Below are 13,595 nucleotides of genomic sequence, written 5' to 3' on the forward strand. Positions count from 1 at the left end.
GCTCATGCTGGACCAGACCGCGTCAGAGGAGGTGTTACGAAGGAAGTATCGGTCGCGCCTGCCGCCGGTTTACGAAGGGTTAAATCTCTTTCAGACCCCAGGCGCTGGGCCGAGCAATCCGGAAGCCGCAGACCGAGCCAAAGCGCTGAGGATCACCCCGGATCAGCCACGGGCAACGGAGCTACCCCGACGGACAGTTAACCCGCCACAGTATGTGCCTACACCACCGGGTCACTTTTCGAGCCCCCTGGATAACATGATTGTTGCGGCTTCACGCTTGGCAGCCATTCCAATGGAAGGAGATTCAATAGAGGCAGTTGAGACACGACGGGCAAGAGATCTTCTTCAGACTGCCGTAGTGCAGCAACAGGCTTATTCATATAGCCGGGACAGGATCCATTCAACCCCCCGTCCGAGCCCAAGTTATAGTAGGCGGATGGACGAACCAGAGGTGTCTAGCAGCGCGCGGCGTCGCAATGCTCAGGAGGTAGTGGACCATGGCAGGGCTCGAAGGGATGGCGCTTTGGATCATTATCAACCCGCCCCGGTTCAGCCAACAATGTCGGTTGACAGAGGCATCGGGCTTGCTTTCAGTTCCTGGGGAGTACCGTGCCTTATTCCGGCTCTCCGTAACATGCGTCTGCCCAAGGATTTCAAGGGACCGCGCAAGGTGCCTAACTATACAGTGGATCAGCCGCCTGAGGCGTGGGTCGAGACTTATGAGATGGCAATGGAGATGCTGGATGTGGATGAAGCAGCTTGTGCAAAGTACTTCACGATGATGTTGGAAGGACCAGCCCGCACTTGGTTGAAAAATCTACCAGCTAATTCCATCGAGTCATGGGATCAGTTGAAGGCCCGGTTTATAGCCAATTTTAAGGATACGTGCAAACAGCCCATGTCCATTATAGATCTGGATGCTTGTGTTCAGGGTGAGAACGAGTCCACAACTCATTGGGTGCGCCGGGTCTCAGAAGTTTTGCACTTGTCCGACCGGATTAACGCTGGCCAAGCGATTATCACGCTGGAACGTAATTGCCGGTTTAAGTCACTGAAGGAGAAGTTGGGACGGCTCAAGCGCCACTGCAATGACCTGGGAACCCTCATGGCAGCCTTGGTAAAATACGCCAATTCTGATAATACCAAGGATCCCGATTCTGATAATGAGAAACCGGAGAAGGGAAAGAGGAATGGTGGTGCGAAGGGACATCAGCACAACCAGGGAGGCCATGGGAATAATGGTAAGCATAAAGCGGATTCAGATTTTGTGGCTAATGCTAATGTGCAGCGTCGTAGGGGTAAACCGCCCCAGCGTGGTGGGACGATGAATCTGGAGCGCTTGTTGAATCAGCCCTGTCCAAAACATGGAACCAAAGAAGTCCCTGCAACACATCTCTGGAAAGATTGTAGTTCAATAGCTCGCGTTGTTGCTTTCATATGTTTATTTTGATATGTTCCTAGAGAAAACTGTGTTGAAAGATGTTAGTAGCAATGATGCGGATTGGATCCGTGATCTGAGGATTGTCCTCATTGTTGCATAGAAGAATTATGTCCTTGAGGCACCGCTAGGTGACGGACCTATTACAGGAGCAGATGCAGACGTTATGAACGTTTGGCTAGCTCAATATGATTACTACTTGATAGTTTAGTGCACCATGCTTAACAGCTTAGAATCGGTACTTTAAAGATGTTTTGAACATCATGGACCATATGAGATGATCCAGGAGTTGAAGTTAATATTTCAAGCAAATACCCGAGTTGAGAGATATGAAATCTCCAACAAGTTCTATAGCTAAAAGATGGAGGAGAATTGCTCAACTAGTGAGCATGTGCTCAGATTGTCTGGGTACTACAATCGCTTGAATCAAGTGGGAGTTAATCTTCCAGATAAGATAGTGATTGACAGAGTTCTCTAGTCACCATCACTAGGTTAGTAGAACTTCGTGATGAACTATAGTATGCAAAGGATGACAAAAACGATTCCCGAGCTCTTCACGATGTTGAAATCAATGAAGGTACAAATCAAGAAAGAGCATCAAGTGTTGATGATTGACAAGACCACTAGTTTCAAGTAAAGGGCAAAGGGAAAGAAAGGGAACGTCAAGTAGAATGACAAGCAAGTTGTCACTCAAGCGAAGAAGCCCAAAGCTGGACCAAAGCCTGAAACTGAGTGCTTACACTGCAAAGGAAATGGTCACCGGAAACGAAAATGCCCTGAATATTTGGTGGATAAGTAGGATGGCAAAGTCAACAAGGGTATATTTGATATACAGGTTATTGATGTGTACCTTACTAGTGTTTATAGTAGCCCCTAGGTATTTGATACTTGTTCGGTTGCTAAAAATTAGTAACTCAAAACAGGAGTTACAGAATAAATAGAGACTAGTTGAGGGTGAAGTGACGATGTGTGTTGGAAGTGGTTCCAAGATTGATATGATCATCATTGCACACTCCCTATACTTTTGGGATTAGTGTTAAACCTAAATAAATGTTATTTGGCGTTTGCATTGAGCATGAATATGATTTGATCATGTTTATTGCAATACGGTTATTCATTTGAAGTCAGAGAATAATTGTTATTCTGTTTACATGAATAAAACCTTCAATGGTCATACCCCAATGAAAATAGTTTGTTGGATCTCGATCGTAGTGATACACATATTCATAATATTGATGCCAAAAGATGCAAAGTTAATAATGATAGTGCAACTTATTTGTGGAACTGCCGTTTGGGTCATATCGGTGTAAAGCGCATGAAGAAACTCCATAAAGATGGATTTTCGGAATCACTTGGTTATGAATCATTGGATGCTTGCGAACCGTGCCTTTTGGGCAGGATGACTAAAACTCCATTCTCCGGAACAATGGAACGAGCTACTGACTTGTTGGAAATAATACATACTGATGTATGCGATCCAATGAGTGTTGATGCTCGTGGCGGGTATCGTTATTTTCTGACCTTCACAGATGATTTGAGCAGATATGAGTATATCTACTTAATGAAGCACAAAGTCTGAAACATTTGAAAAGTTCAAAGAATTTCAGAGTGAAGTGGAGAATCATCATAACAAGAAAATAAAGATTCTACAATCTGATTGTAGAGGAGAATATTTGAGTTACCAGTTTGGCCTTCATTTAAAAACAATGTGGAATAGTTTCACAGCTCACGCCACATGGAACACCATGGTGTAATGGTGTGTCCGAATGTCGTAACCGCACTTTATTGGATACAGTGCGATCTATGATGTATCTTACCAATTTACCACTATCGTTTTGGGGTTATGCATTAGAGACAGCTGCATTCACTTTAAATAGGGCACCATCAAAATCCGTTGAAATGACACCTTATGAACTGTGGTTTAGCAAGAAACCAAAGTTGTCATTTCTTAAAGTTTCGGGCTATGATGCTTATGTGAAAAAGTTTCAACCTGATAAGCTCGAACCCAAATCAGAAAAGTGCGTCTTCATAGAATACCCAAAGGAAATTGTTGGGTACACCTTCTATCATAGATCTGAAAGCAAAATCTTTGTTGGTAAGAATGGACCCTTTCTAGAGAAGGAGTTTCTCTCGAAAGAAGTGAGTGGGAGGAAAGTAGAACTTGATAAGGTAATGTACCTTCTCCTGAATTGGAAGTAATTCATCGCAGAAATCAGTTCCAGTGATTCCTACACCAATTAGTGAGGAAGCTAATGATGATGATCATGAAACTTCAGATTAAGTTATTATAGAACCTTGTAGGTCTTCCATAGTACAGTCTGCACCAGAGTGGTACGGTATCCTGTTCTGGAAGTCATGTTACTAGACCAGGATGAACCTACGAACTATGAGGAAGCGATGATGAGCCCAGATTTCGTGAAATGGCTGGAGGCCATGAAATCTGAGATAGGATCCATGTATGAGAACAAAGTGTGGACTTTGGTGGACTTGCCCGATGATCGGCAAGCCATAGAAAATAAATGGATCTTCAAGAGGAAGACGAACGTTGATAGTAGTGTTACTATCTACAAAGCTCGACTTGTCACAAAAGGGTTTTTGGCAAGTTCAAGGTGTTGACTACAATGAGATTTTCTCAACTGTAGCGATGCTTAAGTCTGTTTGAATCATGTTAGCAATTGCCACATTTTATGAAATCTGGCAAATGGATGTCAAAACTGCATTCCTTAATGGTTTTCTTAAAGAAGAGTTGTATATGATGCAACCATAAGGTTTTGTCAATCCTAAAGGTGCTAACAAAATGTGCAAGCTCCAGCAATCCATCCATGGACTGGTGCAAGCATCTCGGAGTTGGAATATACGCTTTGATAAGTTGATCAAAGCATATAGTTTTATACGGACTTGCATTGAAGCCTGTATTTACAATAAAGTGAGTGGGGGCACTACAGCCTTTCTGATTAGTATATGTGAGTGACATATTGTTGATCAGAAATGATGTAGAATTTTTCTGGAAAGCATAAAGATGTGTTTGAAAGGAGTTCTTTAAAAGAAAGACCTCAGTAAAGCTACTTACATATTGAGCCTCAAGATCTATTGATATAGACCAAGACGCTTGATAAGATTTTCAATGAGTACATACCTTGACAAGATTTTGAAGTAGTTCAAAATGGAACAGTCAAAGAAAGAGTTCTTGCCTATGTTGCAAAGGTGTGAAATTGAGTAAGACTCAAATCCCGACCATGGCAGAAAATAGAAAGAGAATGAAAGTCATTCCCTGTGCCTCAATCATAGGTTCTATAAAAGTATGCCATGCTATGGACCAAACCTATTGTATACTCTGCCCTGGTTTGGCAAGGGAGTACAATAGTGATCTAGGAGTAGATCACTGGACATTGGTCAAAATTATCCTTAGTGGAATAAGGATATTTTTCTCGATTATGGAGGTGACAAGAGGTTCTTCGTAAAGGGTTACATCGATGCAAGTTTTGACACTAATCCAGATGACTCTAAGTCTCAATCTGGATACATATTGAAAGTGGGAGCAATTATCTAGAGTAGCTCCGTACAGAGCATTGTAGACATAGAATATTTTGCAAAATACATACGGCTCTGAATGTGACAGACCCGTTGAGGAAACTTCTCTCACGAGCAAAACATGATCACACCTTAGTACTCTTTGGGTGTTAATCACATAGCAATGTGAACTAGATTATTGACTCTAGTAAACCCTTTGGGTGTTGGTCACATGACGATGTGAACTATGGGTGTTAATCATATACAAATATGAATATTGGTGTTGAATCACAAGGCGATGTGAACTAGATTATTGACTCTAGTGCAAGTGGGAGACTGAAGGAAATATGCCCTAGAGGCAATAATAAAGCTATTATTTATTTCCTTATTTCATGATAAATGTTTATTATTCATGCTATAATTGTATTAACCGGAAACATAATACATTTGTGAATACATAGACAAATATAGTGTCACTAGTATGCCTCTACTTGACTAGCTCGTTAATCAAAGATGGTTAAGTTTCCTAAACAAAGACATGAGTTGTCATTTGATTAACGGGATCACATCATTAGGAGAATGATGTGATTGACTTGACCCATTCTGTTAGCTTAGCACTTGATCGTTTAGTATGTTGCTATTGCTTTCTTCATGACTTATACACGTTCCTATAACTATGAGGTTATGCAACTCCCGTTTACCGGAGGAACACTTTGTGTGCTACCAAACATCACAACGTAACTGGGTGATTATAAAGGTGCTCTACAGGTGTCTCCGAAGGTACTTGTTGGGTTGGCGTATTTCAAGATTAGGATTTGTCACTCCGATTGTAGGAGAGGTATCTCTAGGCCCACTCGGTAATGCACATCACTATAAGCCTTGCAAGCATTGTAACTAATGAGTTAGTTGCAGGATGATGTATTACGGAACGAGTAAAGAGACTTGCCGGTAACGAGATTGAACTAGGTATTGAGATACCGACGATCGAATCTCGGACAAGTAACATACCGATGACAAAGGGAACAACGTATGTTGTTATGCAGTTTGACCGATAAAGATCTTCGTAGAATATGTGGGAGCCAATATGAGCATCCGGGTTCGGCTATTGGTTATTGACCGGAGACGTGTCTCGGTCATGTCTACATTGTTCTCAAACCCGTAGGGTCCGCACGCTTAAAGTTCGATGATAGTTATATTATGAGTTTATGTGTTTTGATGTACCGAAGGTAGTTCGGAGTCCCGGATGTGATCAAGGACATGACGAGGAGTCTCGAAATGGTGAGACATGAAGATCGATATATTGGACAGCTATATTTGGACACCGGAAAGGTTCCGGGTGAGATTGGGACAATACTGGAGCTCCAGGAGGTTATCGGAACCCCCCGGGAGGTATATGGGCCTTAATGGGCCTTAGTGGAAAGGAGGGGAAAGGAGCAAGGGAGGGGGCATGCCCCCCAAGCCCAATCCGAATTGGGAGGGGGGTCGGCCCCCCCTTTCCTTCCTCCCACCTTCATCTTCCTTTCCTCTCCCTCTCCTAGTAGGAAAGGGGGGAGTCCTACTCCCGGTTGGAGTTGGACTCCCCCCCTAGGGCGCGCCACCCCCCTTGGCCGGCCCCCTCCTCCACTCCTTTATATACGGGGAGGGGGCACCCCATAGACACAACAATTGATCATTGATCTCTTAGCCGTGTGCAGTGCCCCCCTCCACCATAGTCCTCCTTGATAATATTGTAGCGGTGCTTAGGCGAAGCCCTGCGACGATACAACATCAACATCGTCACCACGCCGTCGTGCTGAAGGAACTCTCCCTCGACACTCGGCTGGATCGGAGTTCGAGGGACATCATCGAGCTGAACGTGTGCAAGAACTCGGAGGTGCCGTGCTTTTGGTGCTTGATCAGTCGGGCCGTGAAGACGTACAACTACATCAACTATGTTGTGCTAACGCTTCCGCTTTCGGTCTACGAGGGTACGTGGACAACACTCTCCCCTCTCGTTGCTATGCATCACCAAGATCTTGCGTGTGCGTAGGAAATTTTAGAAATTACTACGTTCCCTAACAGATGTTTTATTTCCTATTTTAGTATTTCAAAGAAAAGGAATATCAAACGGAGTCCAAATGGAATGAAACCTTCGGCAGCATGATTTTTGGAACGAACGTGACCCAGGAAACTTGGAGTGCAAGCCAGGGGAGCATCAAGGAAGCCACGAGATAGGGGGGCGCGCCCACCCCCTGGGCGCGCCCTACCCTCTCATGGGCCCCTCAAGGCTCCCCCGACCGACTTCTTTCGCCTATATAAGCCTACCTACCCTGAAAACATCGATAATGAATATAGATCGGGTGTTCCACCACCGCAAGCCTCTGTAGCCACCAAAAACCTCTCGGGAGCCCGTTCTGGCACCCTGCCGGAGGGGGAACCCATCATCGGTGGCCATCTTTATCATCCCTGCGCTCTCCATGACGAGGAGGGAGTAGTTCACCCTCGGGGCTGAGGGTATGTACCAGTAGCTATGTGTTTGATCTCTCTCTCTCTCGTGTACTCTCTATGGCACGATCTTGATGTATCGCGATCTTTGCTATTATAGTTGGATCTTATGATGCTTCTCCCCCTCTACTCTCTTGTGATGAATTGAGTTTTCCCTTTGAAGTTATCTTGTCGGATTGAGTCTTTAAGGATTTGAGAACACTTGATGTATGTCTTACCGTGCTTATATATGGTGACAATGGGATTTCACGTGCCACTTGATGTATGTTTTGGTGATCAACTTGCGGGTTCCGCCCATGAACCTATGCATAGGGGTTGGCACACGTTCTCGTCTTGACTCTCCAGTAGAAACTTTGGGGCACTCTTTGAAGTACTTTGTGTTGGTTGAATAGATGAATCTAAGATTGTGTGATGCATATCTTATAATCATGCCCATGGATACTTGAGGTGACAATGGAGTATCTCGGTGACATTAGGGTTTTGGTTGATTTGTGTCTTAAGGTGTTATTATAGTACGAACTCTTGAATAGATCGATCTGAAAGAATAACTTTGAGGTGGTTTCGTACCCTACCATAATCTCTTCGTTTGTTCTTCGCTATTAGTGGCTTTGGAGTGACTCTTTGTTGCATGTTGAGGGATTGTTATATGATCTATCTATGTTATTATTGCTGAGAGAACTTGCACTAGTGAAAGTATGAACCCTAGGCCTTGTTTCCTACCATTGCAATACCGTTTACGCTCACTTTTATCATTAGTTACCTTGCTTTTTTTATATTTTCAGATTACAAAAACCTATATCTACCATCCATATTGCACTTGTATCACCATCTCTTCGCCGAACTAGTGCACCTATACAATTTGCCATTGTATTGGGTGTGTTGGGTACACAAGAGACTCTTTGTTATTTGGTTGCAGGGTTGCTTGAGAGAGACCATCTTCATCCTACGCCTCCTATGGATTGATAAACCTTGAATATCCATACTACTAACGATGATTGCACTAGTTATGATGAAAATGTCCCTTATAAGCATGTTGATTTTTGTGGAGTAGAATGGGTTTGCATGGACACACCAAATAGAGAAAATAGAAACTGCGAGAGGCATAAGTATTTAAAAACTAAAGGTTGTAAGAAAGTCATGATGATTGTATTGAAAGATTCAATATTTTTCGTGCCCCTTATGAACTTGGCAATGAACGTGGTCATTTAAATCTCCAATGCAAATTGTTTCATGATCGAATCGTGTCCTAAAATTGTAATAACTTGATTACCCTTGGGTATCATAAAGAGCTTAGTATTCTTTTGGGGTATGAAGAAATGAAACGTATAACTGAGCGTATTTTAAAATTTAATCTTGATAGATTTCTTGATTTTGATCTAGAGGATATCTATATGTTTTGTGCGGTGATTTGTTGAAAATACTTATATTGCCAATTACCTAAATAAAAGAAAGCAAATAGAAGATCATGAGAATACTAATGAAAGGGAAGAGACTTCCCAATATCCTCCTATTATTTCTTATGATGAATCAGGTAACGAGGAGGAGCATTCTATTCAACCAATCTCATCAATAAGGAGCTCAAAGAGGAAGGTTGAACCCACACATAATGTGAAGAAGAAAAAGAAAAGAAGGAGCAACAAAGGTAGAAAACTATCCCTCCCAAATGATGTTGCTCCTACTAGTCATTGTGATGATGATAATTGCTATACTATTGGTGCTATCCATATTTTTAATGATGAGAGTGATTATGCTTATGATATGAAACGACCCAAGCTTCGGGAAGCTATGTTTGATGAGGATGAAATATTTGATAATATATTTGCTGCAATTAATGTTTGTCCCAAGCTTGGGGATGCTATGTTTAATGAAGATGATATTTTTAGCATCCCAAGTTTTGATATGCAAAGTTGTTATGATGATAGCATGCCTCTTACCTATGATGATTATATTGATGAAAGTGGGTTTGGAAGAGTGTCAACTTTAGGAAGTAGTGATCCCACTATTTTGGCGGATGTTGAATTTTATTGTGATGAGTACGAAAGTGGATTTGGAAGAGTGTCAACTTTATTTAGTGATTCCACTATCTTGGGAGAGGTTTCAATCGATTATGATGAGAACGAAGTTGCTACTTATGATGATTATTGTGATGAAACTTATGATATAAAAAGTAGTGATGATTATATTTATAAATCTTGTCATGATTATGATTACCCTTTTTTTGAACATTACTCTTTTAATGTGGAAACAATTTTTAGTGTTCAAGTCTCTTATGATACTCCCACTATTCCGAATGAGAAGAATTTTGCTTATGTGGAGAGTAGTAAATTTTTATGCTTATAGATCATGAAAAGAGTGCTTTATGTGCTGGTTATATTGTTGAATTCATTCATGATGCTACTGAAAATTATTATGAGGGAGGAATATATGCTTGTAGGAATTGCAATAATATCAAGTTTCCTCTCTATGTGCTTAAAATCTTGAAGCTATGCTTGTTTTGCCTTCCTATGCTAGTTGATTATTGTTCCCATAAGTTGTTTGCTCACAAAATCCCTATGCATAGGAAGTGGGTTAGGCTTAAATGTGCTAGTCATATGCTTCATGATGCTCCCGTTATGTTTCAATTCTTATCTTTTATGTGAGCATCATTGCCATCATCATGCCTAGCTAGAAAGGCATTAAAGAAAAGCGCTTGTTGGGAGACAACCCAATATTTAACCTTACTGTTTTTGTGTTTCCAAATCATTATTCCACTGTAGTAATAATGTTTTATAGCTTTTGTTTCAATAAAGTGCCAAGTAAGACCTTTAGGATAGCTTACGGTGATAGTTGTGTTGATCCTGCTGAGGTTCAGAAACTTTTGCACCCAGTAAATTAGTTTTTTTAATTCTAAGAAGCGTTCTTATGATCTGATTCCTTTTGCTCTGGATTGGTACACAAATTTCTTAGGACTTCCTAATTTTTTAGGATTTTTGGAGTTCCAGAAGTATACGTTTGATACAGATTACTACATATTGTTCTGTTTTTGACAGATTCTGTTTTTCGTGTGTTGTTTGCTTATTTTGATGCATGTATGGCTAGTATTAAGTGGTATGAACCATAGAGAAGTTGCAATACAGTAGATATTACACCAATATGAATTTAGAATGAGTTCATTACAGTACCTAAGTGGTGGCTTTATTTTCTTATACTAACGGAGCTTACGAGTTTTCTGTTGAGTTTTGTGTTGTGAAGTTTTCAAGTTTTGGGTAAAGATTCGATGGACTATGGAATAAGGAGTGGCAAGAGCCTAATCTTGGGGATGCCCAAGGCACCCCAAGATAATATTCAAGAATAGCCAAGAGCCTAAGCTTGGGGATGCCCCGGAAGGCATCCCCTCTTTCGTCTTCGTTCATCGGTAACTTTACTTGGAGCTATATTTTTATTCGCCACATGATATGTGTTTTGCTTGGAGTGTCATTCTCTTGTGTTATTATTTGCTTGCTGTTATTTAGAATAATGTTTTGCATCTATATTTTCAATAAAAAAGTCAAGGATTTCCTTTACCATGCTTATTTTGCTAGTATACATGTTGCTGTTTGAAAATAGAAAGTTTACCGCTGTTGCAAAAATTCCCTAGAAAAGTCAGAGAATGATATAATGTTGAAACTTTTTGCATATTGAGATCTGGTAAATATTCTACAGCGTAGTATTTTTCTCATAATTTTTCGAGTTAGGGAAGTATTGATACTCTTGCATTCTTTACAGACTGTACTGTTTTGGCATATTGCTGTTATGTTTACATTGTTTGCATATGTTTGCTTGTTTAATGATTCTATTTGAGGATAGGAGTATTAAATATGCACAGACATTTAGTATGCAATGCTGAATAATAATTTTAGTGATTTGTTACAGTAGAAAATGATAAGGTTTTGCATTGGTTTATACTAACCTATCTCACGAGTTCTTGTTGAGTTTGTTGTAGATGAAGCTTTCGATAAAAAGAGAAACCATGATATGAGAGGAATTAAGGAGACACAAAAGTTCAAGCTTGGGGATGCCCAAGGCACCCCAAGATAATATTTCAAGAAGTCTCAAGCATCTAAGCTTGGGGATGCCCCGTTAGGCATCCCACCTTTCTTCTTCAACAACTATCGGTTAGTATCGGTTGAGCCTAAGTTTTTGCTTCTTCACATAAGTTGTGCTATCCTTGCAATGTCATTTTATTTTGTTTTGCTTGTTGTTTGAACACAATACCAAGATCTGAAATTCTTTATTGAGAGAGAGTCTTCCTATAGTTACATAATTATTTAGCTACTCATTGATCTTCACTTATATCTTGTTGGAGTAGTTTGTCATTTACTCGTGTGCTTCACTTATATCCTATGAGTAAATGGTTGAATGAGTTGAATGTCATAAATATAAAATTATATATGTCTCATTTGCTTACCCCTTGGGAAGTAGTGACTTCACATCTAAGGAGTAGAGGTTGTAAATTTATTGAAGGTTAGCAAGCGTTGTATTGGTCATTTGAACAATTCATGAAAGAATATTGAAGGAAGAGAGATTTCATAAATATACTATCTTAGACATCTTTTATAATTGTGAGCACTCATTAAGTATGACATGCTAAAGAGTTGATGTTGGACAAGGAAGACAACGTAATGGGTTATGTTTTCGCACATCTCAGTTAAAGTATATTGTCATGGATCATTCAAACATGTTGAGATTGCCTTTCCCCCTCATGCTAGCCAAAATTCCTTGCACCAAGTAGAGATACTACTTGTGCTTCCAAATATCCTTAAACCAGTTTTGCCATGAGAGTCCACCATGCCTACCTATGGATTGAGTAAGATCCTTCAAGTAAGTTGTCATCGATGCAAGCAATAAAAATTGCTCTGTAAATATGTATGATCTTTTGGTGTGAATAAAATAGCTTTATATGATCTTGTTATGGAAGCAATAAAAGTGACGGACTGCATAATAAAGGTCCATATACAAGTGGCAATATAAAGTGACGTTCATTCGCATTAAGATTTTGTGCATCCAACCCTAAAAGTGCATGACAACCTCTGCTTCCCTCTGCGAAGGGCCTATCTTTTACTTTATGTCTTTTACTATTATGCAAGAGTCAAGGTGATCTTCACCATTCCCTTTTTCATTTTATCCTTTGGCAAGCACCTCGTGTTGGGAAGATCCTGATATATATATCCAATTGGATGTAAGTTAGCATGAACTATTATTGTTGACATCACCCAAAGGTGAATACTTGGGAGGCAACACTATAAGCCTCTATCTTTCTCAGTGTCCGATTGAAACTCCATAACCGTTAGTATTGCGTGAGTGTTAGCAATTGTAGAAGACTATATGATAGTTGAGTATGTGGAGTTTGCTATTCCTGAAAATAAGATGAATTACAATTGTTTAATGACTGAGAACGAAGTTTGCTAGTTTTCAAGAAAGTTGATGGTCTATGCTTTGACATGTGAATTGCTTGTTACTTTATCGTGAGAAGTTTTATGAGCTGAACTACTGTTATGACATATTATCATGCTAGAAAAGGTGATTGAAATTATCATTGATCAAACTTGTGTACCTTCTAGCATTCACACTTCATAAATTCTTTCTTTTATCATTTACCTACTCGAGGACGAGTAGGAGTTAAGCTTGGGGATGCTGATATGTCTCCAACGTATCTATAATTTATGAAGCATTCATGCTATTTTATTATCTGTTTTGAATGATTATGGGCTTTATTATACACTTTTATTCTACTTTTGGGACTAATCTATTAACCGGAGGCCCAGGCCATATTGTTGTTTTATTGCCTGTTTCAGTATTTCGAAGAAAAGGAATATCAAACGGAGTCCAAACGGAATGAAACCTTCAGCAGCATGATTTTTGGAACGAACGTGACCCAGGAAACTTGGAGTGCAAGCCAGGGGAGCATCAAGGAAGCCACGAGATAGGGGGCGCGCCCACCCCCTAGGTGCGCCCTACCCTCTCGTGGGCCCCTCAAGGATCCCCCGACCGACTTCTTTCGCCTATATAAGCCTACGTACCCTAAAAACATCGATAACGAAGATAGATCGGGAGTTCCGCCGCTGCAAGCCTCTGTAGCCACCAAAAACCTCTCGGGAGCCCGTTCCGGCACCCTGCCGGAGGGGGAACCCATCACCGGTGGCCA

This window comes from Triticum aestivum, chromosome 4B (assembly GCF_018294505.1).
Source record: "Triticum aestivum cultivar Chinese Spring chromosome 4B, IWGSC CS RefSeq v2.1, whole genome shotgun sequence".
Lineage (NCBI taxonomy): Eukaryota > Viridiplantae > Streptophyta > Magnoliopsida > Poales > Poaceae > Triticum > Triticum aestivum.